The 18,477-nt window shown below is 36.3% G+C and overlaps 1 pseudogene; it reads right to left on the bottom strand.

Moving 5' to 3' along the window:
- Positions 1-14,487: 14,487 nt before the first annotated feature.
- LOC123390909 lies at positions 14,488-15,083 on the bottom strand (annotated as a pseudogene).
- Positions 15,084-18,477: the final 3,394 nt, after the last annotated feature.

The following is an 18,477-nucleotide window of genomic DNA, read 5'->3' as shown; positions in this document are numbered from 1 at the left end:
AAAAAAAGTTTTGGATTGGAGGAAACCAAGGCAAATCTAAGAGTGGAACCATAAGTATGAGATGGGAAAGAGGAGACCAAATAAATCCTGGTGCAAGGGCACAATGAGGAACCTAACATACTGCCGTCCATCCTTGGGTGAATCTGTCTCTGGAGTGTACTGTCACCTTCTCCTAAATAAAAAAAATTAAAAAAAAAAAAGAAAGAAAAACTTTGCTACTTCAATTCTATAAATGCTCTAGCCTGAATTCTTTCCTTGGAGAAGATGAGATGGGAGGAGTTCCACAACTCAACCCCTTGTAAAAGAGCCAGACGCTAGCCCCAGCGATGAAACCAAACATTAGTCAAAGTTTTGTGGAGAAGGTATTTTGTAGATGTGATTAACATCTACAACCAATTGACTTTAAAAGGAGATTATCCAGGATAATCTGCATGGGCCTGAACCAGTTAAGAGGCCTTTAAGACATAAACTGAGGTTTCCCAGCAAAGGAAGAAATTCTCCTGGGGGTTTCAGTGTCAGAGCCTGCATAAGAGTTTTCAGTCTTCTCAGGGTCTCTGCAGATTGCAGATTTGCAGCCATATAAGTCAATTCTTTGCAATAAATCTCCTATCTATCTATCTATCTATCTATCATTTCCTAGTGGTTCTGTCTTTCTGGTAGCCCTAACTGACAGAGTCAGGAAGTACAAAATTATGGCAACATAACAAAAAGATACAGCAGCTAGCTTGAAGGGGCTTCTACTTACCCCAAATGAAAATACAGGACATCCAAATAAATACTGGGTTAAGAAAATAGAACTCTATATGTCTATACTAACATAAATAAATGAATAAACATAAATACGTGGAAAGATGGGAACAACTTTTCTTTCAGTAGAATGCCAACTACCCAATGAAGAAGGAATGGTGTAGCTAGAAAATCATCAATGGATACTAAAACTCTAAAGGTTGGTGAGAAGCAAGATATGTACATAGTGTCCAAGTATCTCCTCACAGATTATTAATTGTAGAGGAAAAAATCACAACTTTATGGTGAAGAATCATGGACTACATTATCTAAATTAAAGGATTAAAGTTAATACCATCATTATTGGGACAAACCAAACTCATATGCACTGTGATAGAACGTGCTCAGAAGGACACATCACTTCTGTGGGATCCCTGACAATATGAATTTAATCTAATCATGAAGAAATAGACAAACCTCCAAAATGAGAAAAAGTTTATAAAATAAAAGTCTGTTCTTTAAAATGGCTATGTCCATAAAGATTTTTAAAAGGCTGAGTGATTGTTTGGGGATAAAAGAGACGAATTAGCATAACAACAAAGTATAATCTGTAATCCTGGATTACATCCTGCATGAGAAAATAAAATTAGCTACAAAGAACATTATTGGGAAAATTGACAGTTTTGTCTGTGGGTCAGATAATAGTAGTGTATCAGTGTTAAATATCCCAACTTTGATAACTGTACTATGGTTATATTGGATAATATCCTTTTTGGGGGGGGGGAAATACAGTTTGAAATATTTAGGAGCAAAAAAGCTCAATGTTTCCATATTACCAAAGGCTTAGAAAAATATGCAAATATAAACAAACATACAGTGGGAGAATAAGAAATTAAATGGGACAAAAGGTAAATAATTGGAGAAATTGACAAAAGGAAGCTCCTAACACTATTCCTGCACCCTGTCCAAAAATTTGAAACTATCACAAAATAAAAAAGTTACCAAAAAATGAAACATATGTAAAGGAAACGATGGTGCCAAGATTGCATTTTGCAATGATAATGACATGGGTATGAAGAAAATAGAAAGACTTCAGGTATTATTTCCTTTGAAAAGCAGTCGATAAGATTAAAGGTCAGCAGCTAAGACAAATCTGGTTTTTACATGATTCCTCATTGCTGTAGGTTACCTGGAACATGAGACTACAATTTTGTTTCGGAACTCTGTGAATCTTTCCTGGTATTGTTTTCATCTTCCTTTTCTGCTTTCCAGTCTCTTATGTCTGGAATTCTCCAAACCATGGTTGCAAGTGGATCATTCTCAACAAATTGTATAGGGTCAAAGAATTATCTGTTTTCATAACCTCAACAGAAGGTAATCAAATATTTATCATAGCTTAGCTAAATAGCAGAATATCCAACAGGGGAAAATACCTTTTCAGCTGGACCTCATGTTTTCCTGAGTGGCTTCACATAATGTAGCCTAAATAATTTTAAAAGAAATTCTCATCTCAATTTACTAAGTAGATGATAGCAGGCTTATTTTATTGGCAAGGAGGCACTATAATTGGACTTTGAGAAAGGGGAAAAAAAAAACCATGATTATATCGCTTTGTTGTTGAATTGGTGAGAAGGGGGATGGACTTAAATTGATAATGTGAGTTGAACTTTTCCCATTTGTAGAGACCTCCATTGTTGAAATAAGTGGGTTGTATGTGGTTTTTGTTTATTTCTTCCCCCAACCCTGGGTTCTCCAATCCCAAATAATTTTTTCCCCAAAGCTGCAATTACTGAGATTACAAATAATGTGAAGCATCACAGATGGTCCTGGCATGTTTCCAACACATAATCACCTGTCGTGTGCACTAATTCCTGCTATGATTAAACCCCTTTATTCACAGTAGGATCTGACAGCTCTATTGTTTAAAATGTCACCCATTAATAGAACAGGCATGAGCTTGTCTGTACTCTAACTAGTATCCGTGCATATTTTCTATGTCAGCTTCAGTTAAACTGTTATACCACGTATTTGATGAGTCATCACTTTTCCTGGAGCCATGTGTTGTCAATGAGAGACTAAAGATATGGGAGACCACACCTTAGATATGGGTAGATTGATATGGATTCAAACAAAGTCTTCTAGAAAACATTAAAAGAATTTAATAAGTTCCAGACTAATAAAGTAAACACATAACTGTCTTGTTTCTTTTAAGATATAGACACAAAAAAAGAAAATGCTAGGGCTTAAATATGACAATAATGGCATTTTCCCTTATTTTAGAAAAACAAGCTTATGGCTAAATCTGAAAAATTTGCCACTTGAAATATATGTTCAATATATGTTGAACATATTTCCAATGTATTACTAATAATAAACACAATCTTTTCAAAAATTATTTTTTCTATGAAAACCCAACTCCAAATACTAATTAATGGGCAAATCAGATAACAGAGACACAGAGCACCTTCAACTAAAAGAAAAACCAAATACATTCTATAGATGACCTTGAAAAATGGGAAATTACAAGTGCTTATTCTGTTGTTTGAACTGGAAATCTTGTGTGATCTTAAAAAGCTCCATTGAGAAAAATTGGCACCGTTCTAAAGTGACCCAAATGGAGATGCCAGGAAGAATAAGGAAAGCTTTGTGTTAATGCTTAAGTTCCATCTCCCAACTATATCGTATTCAAATTCACACATGCTTTGCTAATATCTTTCACCTGCTCTGGTTTGCATTTGTGATTACTAGATTCCTCTAGCCCTTAATCAAATAGCAGTCTCGTTCTGTTTCTATAACACACAGAGACCATGCAATCATGTCCGCACTCATTTCTATTGCCTAATGTTTGCCTGAAGTTTGATCACAGACCACAGCAAGTTACAGTGATTGTGCAGAGACCCATCTGAGATCAATGCCTTTCCCAGATATATCTCTTCCACCAGCTGCAAAGATTGATTGAGAGAGATATAAGAGAGAGAGAAAGGGAGAGAAAGATGGTAGGTAGAAATAGAGACATAGGTAGGTAGATATAGATACATAGATATAGCTGATAGATAAATAAGTAGACACATAGATGGAATCAATATTCCTAACTCCAACATTTCCAGCTTATGATTTATGTGCAGAGCTCTTCTGATTCTCACTTCAAGATCTTCACTTGTTCAATTTTATTACCAAGTCCTAACCTTTGTCTTACATATGTGAAGATGTTAACCCTATTAGATCAAAGAACTTGAAAGGTCAGTCAAAAGTTATCAACCCAACCAACAGGAAGTAAAATATGTACATTTAAAAAAACCTGATTTTTGTGTCCTTGAGTCAACCTCTTAGTGATGGAGAGGAAGAACTGTTTGAAAGGAGAGCCTCTGGCAGTCTTACAAGAAACACTTTAAAAAGAATCAATACTCTGGGGACAAGATTTTAAGGGAAGAGGATTCTAAATATTCCACCCTTCGCTCACCACAATAAAAAGCTGTCTGACACAGTGTGCTTTTGTTCCAAAGCACATAGATGCCTGGGCGTGGAGAGAACTAGGTTCTGTCCTGCACCAGTTTTCCCCTTTCTCTCCTTCTCCTGAACTAAATCCCAACATGCTGCCAAGGGGCAACTCCTTTGAGGACAGATACATTTCATCACTTACAGAAATTAGGCAAATATGTAGATAGCAGAACAAATTGGTACTTAGACTCTGCCATATTTCTAAAAATAACAACAGTAACAATTACCCCTGAAACCGCTCATTAAAATGTCTAAAACTCTTTCAAAAATAATAGTTAGGAATGCTATTGAATCATCAATTATTTTTTAAAGGCACTTGTTAATTGCCATAAAACCTTCCCCTGTTAATATAATTTATTGCAGATATTTAGTCTGTTACAGATGTAATATAATTTTTTACATAATTTGGGGGAAAATGCATACAAATCTAATCCTGTAAACTGTGTAACATTTTAAATATGCTTGGAGAGATTTCTATCTAAAAAAAAAAAAAAAGCCCACATTGTGTCCATTTGAAAGTGAGAGCAAGAATGTAATACTGCAAATAAAAATCTCTATACTTTAAATATCTTACTCTTCAGAATTTCTTAAAACTAGTTACACTTACACAACATAGTATATTCTCGTAAGGATGCATGTTCGTATTGCATATTTATGCAGTATTGTTACTTACTAGAATCTCATAATGAGGTACACCAGTTTAGATATATTCCTAGTCAGGTTACATTTCCCCGCACATAGCAACTAAATATGCTATGTATGCAGACTGTAAAAGTGATATGGCTTGAGGCATTATAAAAATTTTTAGGAGCTCTGGAGTCACTATATTTGATTTCCACCTCTTTCAGTAGCTTTGGGAAAGTTGCTTATACACTTTAAGACTCAGTTTCCACAACGGCAAAATAAGCAATAGTAAGAAGCCTATCCTCAAGGACTTATAGCCTGTAAAAGCACTTTTGCATAAGACAAATTGATCAAGACTGTAATAGTCCCATGACAGTCAGCTCTTGCTGAGATAATGCTGTGTAACAACTTCAAAATCTGAGAGACTTATAAGAACAACTGTCTGTCTCTCAGGTTACATATCAGGAGCCAGTTGACTGCAGCTCTGTGGGTCTGAGCCTATGTTGCAGGCAGCAGGTAGATGATGGGTCAGTGCTACATCTCTGCTTATGCTAAGAGCCAGGCTAGAGAATTGGTCCCATTTGATACACATCATTCACATTGTGGTGGAAAGAAATTCAAGAGTAATGGTGGAAATATGCACCACCTCTTGAAAAATTCTGCTGAAACTGCCACCTTGTCACTTCTCACATTACACCTGGATCAAATGGGTCACATGGCCAAACCATGAGGCAGAAATATATACCCCCTACCAAGAGGAAGGCAAGTCACATGGCAATAGGTATGTATGGATACTTATTTTATTCAAGGGGAAAAGAGAAAATTTGTAACAATAATGCAATTTACTATAAATGCCCAGTGACAGAAACAGCTTAATATAATTTGGTGAAAAAGGGAATTTGCTGAAAGAGACCATTGATTAAAGAAAAGGATGAATAAGTAAGTTGTGAACAGAGTAGACACATACCTGTGCTTCAAGAACAATGGAAAACAAAGTCTTGATACAGCTAGACTTCTGTTCTCTCTCCCACCAGTGTGTGTTGGCTTCATTTGTTTGTTCCCAACAAAGATTAAATTCCATCATGTAGCAAAAACGTGGCTGTCTCTGGCTCTTGACTCACATTTTTCCCCAACAATGAGTAATTCTCTATCTTTACCACTTCTGGTTCCAGAAATCCTGAAGAAGGATACTGAACAAATCAGATGTCTGTGTTTTGGCCCAACCTGAATCAGATGTCCCATTAACTATCAGCCCGAGCTAGGGTCATTTTCCACAGTACCACATGAGGGTGAAAGCTGGTATGGGGGCAAAACAAATGTTCCCCATACCAAGACATATAATGTGGATGTATTTAAGAGTTGAAAGTTATTTAGAGAACAGATAGTATTTTGCTTTAAACACATAAATATATTTTTATGTAGCATATCAGTTCTATTGTGTAATTTTCAGTAATACAAGTTTACATTTCCATATATAATTCTGAATGACCTTTAGAGACCAATGTCCCTAAAGCAATCCGCCTTATCTGTAAGATCCATATGAATGCAATGAGTTAATACATACAAAGTGCTAGAACCTTGCTTGGTCCATAGTGAATGCTCAGTAAATGTTTATTTTTTAATTGATCTAGATTGATGTATAAGTGAAAGCGTGTGTGAATGACTATATAAAAAACACATTTTAGATGTGTAAGGGAAAAAACATATAAGGGAAAATGGCCCTCTCACAAAGCAGAAGGCCATGAAGAGATATTATTTTGTGCTATATTACAGCAGTATTTCCTGGGCCACATTTCATCTTAATGGCTAAGCAACAAACAAGGTGCAAACAGATGGTTATTCTGCTGTGGGTCCAGATGGCCTCTCTATAGTCCTACCATGGGCAGTGTCTAGGTTCACCTTGAAATGTGCACACCAACATATTTCTTTTGGTAATGCAGTGACTTGAGAGCACTACGAGAGTCTGCCAGGTGCATGGTGGTGAGGATACCACAAGAAGAGGACTGGATTATCACTCGGCCCTCCACATTCCGTGTGTGCCATCCTCAGATGAATTAAGGTAATGCCGTCTCATAATTTTCAAAGTATCTACCATCTATCTGACCCCACTGAAATATTTTTGAAGTGATTGTTTTTTAACTAAGATATATCAAGAGATATAGAAGAGAACTATTGGTTCCCATAGAGGACAACTATGGGGAAATTTCTGGGGTCTTTGTAAGAAGTCCGTGTTTCACAAAACAGAGGATCATAGAGGAAGGGAGGGAAAACTAAAACAAGATGAAATCAGAGAGGGAGACAAACCATAAGAGACTCTTAATCATAGGAAACAAACTGAGGGTTGCTGGAGGGGGAGACAGAGGGATGGGGTAACTGATGACAGACATTAAAGAGGGCATGTTACAGAATGAGCACTAGGTATAATGCAAGACTGATGAATCTCTGACTTCTACCTCTGAAACTAATGATAAATTATATAGTAATTAATTAAATTTAAATTTTAAAAATGAAATTTAAAAAAGAAGTGAGTGTTTCAAGTTTCTGACAGCTTTTCATTATTTAGAAAAATTCCAGTGGCATTTTAATGGTATTCTTCTGGCCGTTGGTAGGGGAAATAGCTTCTCAATGGAGAAGACAACATATTAAAGCAATTGATGAAGCCGTGTTTTTGCATATTACCTGAATGATGTCAGTAGTTACTCTGAGATTATTTGCATATTTTCTATTTCATATATGGAAAAAGGAAAATTGCAACAAATAAACAGGATAGCTATAGAGCATAGTGGGAAAGAATAAGGACTTCAGCATAATTAAAAATAGCTATGATTCTTTAATCCACTACTTTAAAAAAATTCATTTTTGCTTATTTTGACGCCAAGCAGTTTTTTGTTTTGATGATTTGCTAAAATTTTTGAAAACTTGTGGACATAACCAACATTGAATGGTACAATATATGGCTGTATGCCCTGCTATTGTAAGCATCTCTTAAACATATGGATATTTTTCACTCAATCACAATGCCCACAGGACCCCTCACAAAAGCAACAATTCCTTGGTGTCATTTAACATGGACTCCATATGTTTCCACAGAAATCTCAAAATGTCTTTTTTCACATCACAATCAAAAAAGTCTACATGTTACATTTGATTGCTACATGTCTTTTTAATAATTACTTAGTTTATAGAATTTACAGTAAAAAAATTAAGAGTAATTTATAGTAAAATTCACCATTTTCGTGTGCTGTTTTATGAGTTTAGACAAATGTCTCAGTTTGTGTAACCACTACTGTAAGATACTGACAGTTTCATCACTACCCAAAAATTCCCTTTGGCTGCCCCACCATAGTGACACTTTCTTCAACAGCTATTGACAATATATTCTCCACCCCTATAATTTTGTCTCTGCTAGTCTGTCATATAATACTGGGTAGTATTTTATTGCTTATGTATACCAAAACTTGTTTATCAATGAACCAGCTAAAAGACATTGGGTTGTTTCCGGTGTGTGGGGGGGCAGTTATAAATAAAGCTGTTATAAACTTTCATATATAGGTTTTATGTGACTATTTTAATCTCTCCTGGGTGTATACCTATGAGAAGGGTTCAATCATAAGGTGAGATCATGTTCAACTTTGTAAGAAATGGCCAAACTATTTTTCCAAAGTAGCTATGTTATTTTGTATTCCCAACAGATGTGTAGGAACGTTCTGGTGACAGCACTGTTGCCAGCATTTTGTGTTGTCGCCGTTGATTTTTGTACTCATTCTGAAAGGTGCATAGAATTACATCTTTGTGGTTTTAATTTGCATGTCCCCAAGGACTAAGTCATGTTGAGGATGCTTCTATGTACTTATTTGTCTACTATATATTTTCTTTATATAGTTTTTAAAAAATATTTTATTTATTTATTTGACAGAGAGAAAGATCACAAGTAGGCAGAGAGGCAAGCAGAGAGAGAGGAAGGGAAGCAGGCTCCCCCCTGAGCAGAGAGCCTGATGCGGGGCTCAATCCCAGAACCCTGAGATCATGACCTGAGCCGAAGGCAGAGGCCCAACCCACTGGGCCACCCAGGTGCCCCTATATATTTTCTTTAGTAAAATGTCTGGCCCAGGGCAGACACCAAACAAGGGTTAGTCTGGCACTGGGGCAGTGGTTTATATGCAATTCAGTTCTCAAACACTTCGCTATGTGTACTTGGTCTGTGACACATATATAGCTCACGGAAAACCCCGAGACTTATATCAGTTCATACACAGAATTGGGGGGGGTGCTCTTTTCCAGCTCTCTGCAATCTGGGATTTGTCCTACAATCTCTGGCTCCATGCTATCTTTCCTAGTCCTCTCTCCAGAAAGAGAGACATCTCAGAGTTTAGCCTCCTACACAGAAACAGAGTTCTACACAGTGGAAGCTGTCCATGTCATGCATTATGATTCAGGTTTGGACTTTTGTCCGTAGTTTTTTATTTTTCAAGATCTTCATGTAGCTGCTTTTTATATTCTGTTCAGTTTTTAGATGTAATCAGTGGTAGAGATGGGCTGTTGTCAGTTTCACCGAACTTAGCCAACACTGCAAGTCACCTCGAGTCTCTAAATCCAGAAAGTTATCCCTCTCTTTTTCACTGTGCTGTTGGCTTTTTGAAGAAGCTGGATCAGTATATCTGGATCATGTTCCCCAGTGGCTTTCTGTATTTCTACATATTGTTATCAACATTCTTTCCTGCATTTATTTTCAGTAAACTAGATACTGGCTCCAAAGACTAAGATTAGCTGTGAGACTATGGACAAGTTCATTTAGGTCTCTGGGTCTAAATCTCTTCCCCTGAAGTTATACCTTAACTTTGAACGTATGAATGGTAGTTACTGCATAGAATTGCTATAAGGAGTAAATGGAATAGGACATGTAAAGGGCTTAACGAGATTTCTAAAACAGAGCCATATATATTATACAGAACCCTGAATCTACTGATTCAACCAAACGGGTTTTCTCTTACTCAAGGAACTAGAAGTGCAAAGGTACACAAGCCAAGGCCAATAGCACTGCCTAAGAATACTACATTGGACCCAACCCCATCTAGCTCCTGCCTCATCACTCTCTTGTAGAAAAGAGCCTCTGTTTATCTGCCCCTGGCTTGTTAATTCCTTCACTGCCAGTTGAGGCCCATCAACACAAAAAAAGCCTACTAGTACCAAACTCAAAATTTTACACATGGAATTATTTTACAGATTGTCCAAATGAGTAGATTGTTAGCCACTTCGATACTGCCTGCTTTGCACACTTCATGAAGCCTCACTTCACACCTGCTAGCAATGGAATGTATAGAGCCTTGTAGTTGTAAGACCTCCAGCTATTACGGCCCTTGGGGGCTTTCTGACCCATAGACTCCCCACCAAGCTGCTGGGGGACACCGGCTGGGCACATGAGAACCCCCTCCCATCCTCATCTCCTCTGGGAGTGTCCTTGTCCTCCTACGCCATCTGGGTACTGGCCCCTTCTCACAGTGAGCTTCTGGACAGCTCCATGTTGTGAATCCATTTCGTGCAACCCCATCCAAACACAGCTCAATCAGGCATATTGCGCATCACTGTGACAGGTGGCCATAGCTTTTTTCTTAACCTGCTCTAAAATCCCTCAAACCGTGGCTACTCTTAAGGTATAGCTTTCATTCTCATGCCCACAGGATAACTGCATCTCTTCCTGCAGGACATGGGCCATCTGACTTGAGCATTGATTTATCAAGAAAATGACAGTTTACAATTGCCACTGAAATGTAAGTAGTCTCACTTATATCTCATTATCCAAAACAGCAGAAGAATCTGAAGGGGTGCGCATTTAAACTGTGAGCTTCTATATCTTTAGCAAAGTCAGTTTTCTGTAGGGAGGGAGCAAGAGAAGAAGAAGGGTTGTTTCCTAGAGAATAGGCAGGGCTGGTCATACAGACCAGAGGCTTTTTTTGGCACTTAAAGAGAGGCACCAAGCTACCAGCAAGGACATGCTCCATGTGTTAGAAAAGAATAAAGTGCTGGTTTCCTTATCACACATGTGAAAACTTCACTACACTTCACATACAGCTGGTTCAATTTCTAGGTCTTTGCATGTGGCAAACAAGTATCATTTTGTTCTTTTATTTTATTTCCCAAATTGTTTACAACAATAGTTATTTTCCTGTGAAAAAGAGTGGCTGGAGGGGAAGACATTTTTTTCCACCAGAATTGTAGCTTCTCATACAGGCATGATGGAATTAGATGGTACTTGTGGAAATGGGGCAAAATCACAAATGTGATTCACAAGCAAATATGAGATTTTCTTCTTTCATCTTTCCTTTTGCCTGGAGATAGATATTAGTAAAAACTGCAGGAATTAGAAGGAAGAGTTAGGGCTTGAATCTATTCTCTATCACTTGGGCTCCAGTGAACAGAACATGCCCAAATTCAAGACTACATATTCAAATCATTTTCAATATGGAACTTTCTGTTGAAAATAGAGTAAACAAAAGAAATTTTTGCTTGTTTTTTGCTTTACCAAATGAGAGGTCTACGTTTTCTTTTCTTTTTTTAAATTGAGGTAAAGTTTACCACATTTAAATGTGTATTTTGATAAAATTTGTAATTCTAAACAGTTGTATAACTACCACCAAAATCACTTATACAACATTTCTCTCTACCTAAACCTTTTTGTCTTGTCCTTTGTCAGTTAATTCCCTCTTCTCCCACCCAGCCCATGAAATCACCGTAGCTTTGTTGTTTTTGGTATTTAATATTTATAGAATCATCCATTATGTAGTTTGTTGTGTTTAATTTTTCTCACTTAGCAAAATGGTTTCAAGAGCCATTCATGTTTTTTGTATTAGTATTTTTGTTGTTCCACATCTGGATACACTAGACTTTGCTTATCCATTCATTAGCTGAATATTTGGGTTGCTTCCAGGTTTTCATTATTATGAATAATGCTGCTCTGAACTTATTTACTTACATACATGTCTTTGTGTGAACATGTTTTTATTTCTCTAAAGCAATGCCTAGAAGTGGAGTTGTGGGGTTGATAGCATATTTATGTTTGAATTTATAAGATGCTGCCATATTGTTTTCCAATGCATGTGAACCTGTTTTGCATTCCCACCAGCAATGTGTGAAGTCTACTTGCTACACATCCTCACCCATATTTGATATTATTAGGCTTCTTAACCTTTACTACTCTAGTGGGTATATGGTAGTATCTCACTATTTTTGCAAGTTTCATTTCTCTGATGATTAATGATGTTGAGCATATTCTTATGTGTTTAAATATCCATTGATATATCATCTTTTATAATGTGTCTATTCAAATATTTGGTCTATTTTCTATTGGATTATTTAGTCTTATTATTGAATTATAAGAATTCTTGATGTATTCGGATAAACCCTTGTCAAACATATGTTTTACAATTATTTTTCTGAATATGACTGTGGCTTGCCTTTTTCCCCTCATTTCTATCTTTCAAAGAGAAAGTGATTTCATCTTAATGAAGTCCATTTTACAATTTTTGTTTGTGTTATAGTTTGGGCTTTTTATACCTGCTTAAGAAATCTTTGTCTAACATAATACCACATAGATTTCTTCCTATGTTTTGTTTTTGAAGGTTTATAATTTAGGTCTTATATTTAGATGAGGATACATTCTGAGTTAATTTTTTTTTAAGATTTTATTTATTTATTTGACAGAGAGAAATCACAAGTAGATGAAGAGGCAGGCAGAGAGAGAGAGAGAAGCAGGCTCTCCGCTGAGCAGAGAGCCCGATGCGGGACTCGATCCCAGGACTCTGAGATCATGACCTGAGACGAATGCAGCGGCTTAACCCACTGAGCCACACAGGCGCCCCCATTCTGAGTTAATTTGAGCATGTAGTTTGATTCAGTGATCAAAGATTACTGTTTTTCCCAAACAGAGATCCAGGCGTTCAAGCAACGCTTTTTTGAAAAACAAAATTATCTTTTTCTCATTGAATCTGGCATTTTTTAAAAAATTGACCACAAAAGTTTATTTTGGGACTTTCTATTATGTTCCATTTATTTGTATGTCTAGCCGTACACTTGAACATACTATCTTGATCACTGTATGGTATAATAAGACTTAAATTAGGCAATGTTTAAGTTCACTTTTTCTTCTTTACTGAAATTATTTTGACTATTCTGGGTCTCTTTCCTTTCCATATAAATTTAGAATTATCTTGCCATTCTGTTTCAAAAGCAGCCAGTTAAGAATTTGATTGGAATTACATAGAATCTATAGGTCTACTTAAGGAAGATTACTACCTTAACAATGTCAAGCCTTCCAATCCAATCCATAAACCTGGTAAACTTTTCCATTAAGGTCTACTTTAGTTTCCTTATGGAAAAAAATCTAGTTTTTGTATAAAGGCCTTGTGTGTCTTTCTGTAAATATATTCCTAAATATATTTGATGCTATTGGAAATGAAGTGGTTTTTTAAATTATTTCATTTGTAATTGATGTTATATCTAGAATTCCAACTGCTTTTTATATATTGGCTTTGTATCCTGCAACCTTGCTAAATTCACTTATTAGTTTTTTTTTTTTTAAGATTTTATTTATTTGTCAGAGAGAGGGAGAGAGAGCGAGCACAGGCAGACAGAATGGCAGGCAGAGACAGAGGGAGAAGCAGGCTCCCTGCTGAGCAAGGAGCCCGATGTGGGACTCGATCCCAGGATGCTGGGATCATGACCTGAGCCGAAGGCAGCCGCTTAACCAACTGAGCCACCCAGGCGTCCCTCACTTATTAGTTCTAATAGCTTTTTTGTAGATTCTTGTCCTCTGCAAATAAGAAAATTTTTACTGCTTCCTTTCTCATCTATAGGCTTTTTTTTTTTTTTTACTTTTTCTTATTTACTGCACTGGCCAGGATCTCCAGTGAAATGTTAAATAGTAGTGTTGAAAATCAAAATATTTGCTATGTTTTTAATCTTGAAAACATTAAGTCTTTCATCACTAAGTATATTAGTTGTAGGGTTTTTTTGCATGCCCTTAGTCATATTGAGGAAGTTCATATCTATTTCTAGTTTGCTCCATGTTTTTGCTGTTAAATTTTATCAGATGCTTTTTCTGTATCTATTGGAATAATTATATTTTTGATATTTAGTCTATTAATATAGTAGATTTACATTGTTTAAATACTGAACAAGCCTTGCATTTCCAGGATAAATTCTACTTGTTCATGATGTATCATCCCTTGCCTTTATATATGGATATATATATATATACACACATACATACACACACACATATTTTTTTTTCTGGATTTGATTTTCTAATCTAATATCGGATCAAACATTTCTGCATTTATGTTCCTGAGGGATATTAGTCTATAGTTTTCACCCTTTGAGATCTTTGGCTTTGGAACCAGGTTAAAACTTGCTTTCATAAAATGAATTAGGAAATGTTTCCTTTCCTTCTGTTTTTCTGAAAGAGTTTGTATAGGATTGATATAATGTCTTCCTTAAATATTTGATAGGATTCAACTGTGAAATTAGCTGGATTTTATTTGTAAAATTGTTGGAGGTTTTTTAACAGGAAGTAGGACTTTTGGTGGACATTAATAAGGAGGGGGCAGTGCTGAAGTTCTCATGAGTGCAGAGCCCACCATTTGTCTAGGAGGCCACAATTAGGGGTACCATGTAGATGGCCCACAAGCCATCTGGGATGAACTACTTTTCAACCGTGATGTCTTCAAATTCCTCCACATTAGACTTAGTAAAATTGGATCTTGAAAAGTCCAGGGAACTTGAACTTGGCTCTGTGTAGACCCCCAATTACATGCTTCTTGTCCTGCAGCTTGGTACAGGTGGACATGGTGACTTGGTCGATGTGGAATCTGGCCACTGTGCCTTGGTGCTTTTCAAAATCACTCCACATAGCATACTTGTTCAAAGCACGTCAACCCCAGCACAGGACAACATCTTGTTATGTGGATGACTTGGAAGAGGTGGATGTGAAAACCATCTTTTGTACAGCTTTTCACCACATACTTATTGGCACAAATACTTGTGGCCTGCAAGTTTAGAGGAGAGCTGCTCATATTTATCTGACACCATATGACCACATATGGGCACTCATCCACTTTTGCTGTCTTCCACCCTAGGTCAAAGATGCAGATCTTGGCATCAGGGACACCTTTGCAGAAACAAAAGTTTGGATATGGCTTGTTCTTACAGTTCTGTTAACATGAGGTAGGAAGATGGCCCATGGCAACCCCAGGATCTTCAGTGGTGTGCCAAGGCGAAAAGCTATTTCTGAAATTGTTTTTTAATTATAAAGTCAATTTTTAAATTGAGATAACAGTGCCCATGTTCGCTCTCTCTTCTTGTGCTGGTTTTTGTCATTTGTGTCTTTCAAGGAGTTTATCCATTTCATCTAGGTTGTCTAATTCATTGGCATGAAGTCCATAAAATTTCCTTCTTATCTTTTTAATAGCTAGAGGTTCTGCAGTGGTTCCCTTGCCTTTATTCCTACTATTGCTAATTTGTCTGCTTTCTTTTTCCCTAATGAATCCATCTAGAGGTTTATCTGTTACATTAGTCTTTCCAAACATTAGCTTTTAGTTTGAAGAGTTTTAGCTATTGTTTTTCTGTTTTCTTTTATTGGTACCAGTGGGTTAAATTCATTCCCCTTATGGTAGAAGCTTACTTTGATCATTTATTTGGGACTTTTCCTTCCTAATATAAGCATTTAATGCTATTAGTTTTTTTTTTTCCTTTATGTTCTACTTTAGCTCTATGTGTTTCTTAACTTCTCTTGTGATATTTTTCTTTGATCCAGTTCATTAGAGGTGTGTCATTTAATTTTCAGGATATTTTGGGTTTTCCTGGTTGCCTTATTTTAATATTTCTGATTTAATTCTACTTTGCTTAGCGAACCTACTTGATATGATTTAAATCTATTTAAATTCCCTAGGGCTTATTTTGTGGGTCAGAAAATCTTAGTGAATCTTAGCTAACCCTAGCTGCATTTCAAAAGAAGGTGAAATATTTATTCTGCCAGTGGTGGAGTACTATGCCATAAGTATCATTTAAATCGAAGTGATTGATAACCTTGTTTGGATATTCTACATCTCTGATGACTTCATCTAATTTTATCAATCTCTAAGAGAAAGCTGTTTTATTCTCCAACTGATATAGAATTGACTGCTTCTTCTCTCGATTTCATCAAATTTGCTGCATGTTTTGGGTGCACACACATTTATAATTGTTATATATTTCTGATAAATTGACCTTTTATCTTCATTAAGTGCCTTTATCTCTTGCAAAATAATATTGTTAAAATCTATTTTATTTGATATTAATGAAGACCTTTAAGCACCCTGATGCTTTTTGTTTGCATTGCATATCATTTTCCATCTCTGCATCTTTATATTAAAATGCAATCCTGGGGCACCTGGATGGCTCAGTGGGTTAAAATGGAATCCTGGTAGAAAATGTTTTGGTTTTTATAACCCATTCTGACAAAATTTTGGAATGTTGAATCTATTAACATTTATTATAATTATTAATATAGCTTAGTTGGGTCTATTATTTAAGCAGATGTTTTGTCTCCCCTGCTTTTTTATTCTCCTGTTTCTCTTTTCCTGCTTTTTAGATTGTTTGAATATTTTCATAATTCCAGTATAATATTTTTGCTCTTTTGCTGTGTTTCTTTGCAGCTTTTCCAGGGTTTTCACTAAGAATTATAATAAGCACTCTTAAATTTTCATTGTCCAGTTACAAGAAAAATATTACTACTACAATAATAGTTGTTATCCGTGTTAAAACTATGTATGTTATAAACCTTACAAGAAATATTATAGTTTTGTTTATGCAGTTCAGTTGTTTGCAAAGAAACTGGAAGTAAAGGTGAACCCAAACAGTCTTTTGTATCATCCAAAAGTCATTATTTCCAGTGCTCTTCTTTTTTTCCTGAGGATTCAAGTTTCCATCTGCTGTCATATTCTTTTAACCTAAAGAATGTCCTTTAGCTTTTTTGTAATACAAGTCTTCTGGTGACAAATTATCTTAATTTTATTTTATTTGAAAATGTCTTTTTTGGTCTCATTTTTGAAAAATACTGTGTGTAAAGAATACAGATTAAGTAGATATCTTAAGTCTTGCCTTTAAAGACTTTTTTTTTTTTTTTTTTTTTTTTTGCTTATTTGAGATTCTTTATTGCTTTCCAATTACTTAGGAATTTAAGCTAAGTCATACTGTGTCTTATACATGGACCACAAATACAGAACTTTCCAAGGCTACAGCTCTGGATTATTCATAATGAGATCTTTTCAGACAAAGATTGAATAGCTAGCAAGGGTAATCTCTCCGCCTGCCAGCATGTCTTTCTTTTTTTTTATTTTTTTTATTTTATATAATTTTTTATTTTTTTTATAAACATATATTTTTATCCCCAGGGGTACAGGTCTGTGAATCACCAGGTCCACACACTTCACAGCACTCACCAAAGCACACACCCTCCCCAATGTCCATGATCCCACCCCCTTCTCCCAAACCCCCTCCCCCCAGCAACCCTCAGTTTGTTTTGTGAGATTAAGAGTCACTTATGGTTTGTCTCCCTCCCAATCCCATCTTGTTTCATTTATTCTTCTCCTACCCATTTAAGCCTCCATGTTGCATCACCACTTCCTCATATCACGGAGATCATATGATAGTTGTCTTTCTCTGCTTGACTTATTTCGCTAAGCATGATATGCTCTAGTTCCATCCATGTTGTCGCAAATGGCAAGATTTCATTTCTTTTGATGGATGCATAGTATTCCATTGTGTATATATACCACATCTTCTTGATCCATTCATCTGTTGATGGACATCTAGGTTCTTTCCATAGTTTGGCTATTGTAGACATTGCTGCAATAAACATTCGAGTACACGTGCCCCTTTGGATCACTACGTTTGTATCTTTAGGGTAAATGCCCAATAGTGCAATTGCTGGGTCATAGGGCAGTTCTATTTTCAACATTTTGAGGAACCTCCATGCTGTTTTCCAGAGAGGTTGCACCAGCTTGCAACAGTGTAGGAGGGTTCCCCTTTCTCCGCATCCTCGCCAGCATCTGTCATTTCCTGACTTGTTGATTTTAGCCATTCTGACTGGTGTGAGGTGATATCTCATTGTGGTTTTGATTTGTATTTCCCTGATGCCGAGTGATATGGAGCACTTTTTCATGTGTCTGTTGGCCATCTGGATGTCTTCTTTGCAGAAATGTCTGTTCATGTCCTCTGCCCATTTCTTGATTGGATTATTTGTTCTTCGGGTGTTGAGTTTGCTAAGTTCTTTATAGATTCTGGACACTAGTCCTTTATCTGATATGTCGTTTGCAAATATCTTCTCCCATTCTGTCAGTTGTCTTTTGATTTTGTTAACTGTTTCCTTTGCTGTGCAAAAGCTTTTGATCTTGATGAAATCCCAATAGTTCATTTTTTCCCTTGCTTCCCTTGCCTTTTGCGTTGTTCCTAGGAAGATGTTGCTGCAGCAGAGGTCGAAGAGGTTGCTGCCCATGTTCTCCTCAAGGATTTTGATGGATTCCTTTAACACATTGAGGTCCTTCATCCATTTTGAGTCTATTTTTGTGTGTGGTGTAAGGAAATGGTCCAATTTCA

Source organism: Mustela putorius, unplaced genomic scaffold (genome assembly GCF_011764305.1).
Source record: "Mustela putorius furo isolate JIRA1106 unplaced genomic scaffold, ASM1176430v1.1 tig00000151_pilon_pilon_pilon, whole genome shotgun sequence".
NCBI classification, from domain to species: domain Eukaryota; kingdom Metazoa; phylum Chordata; class Mammalia; order Carnivora; family Mustelidae; genus Mustela; species Mustela putorius.
This window is presented reverse-complemented; position numbering and strand designations above follow the sequence as displayed.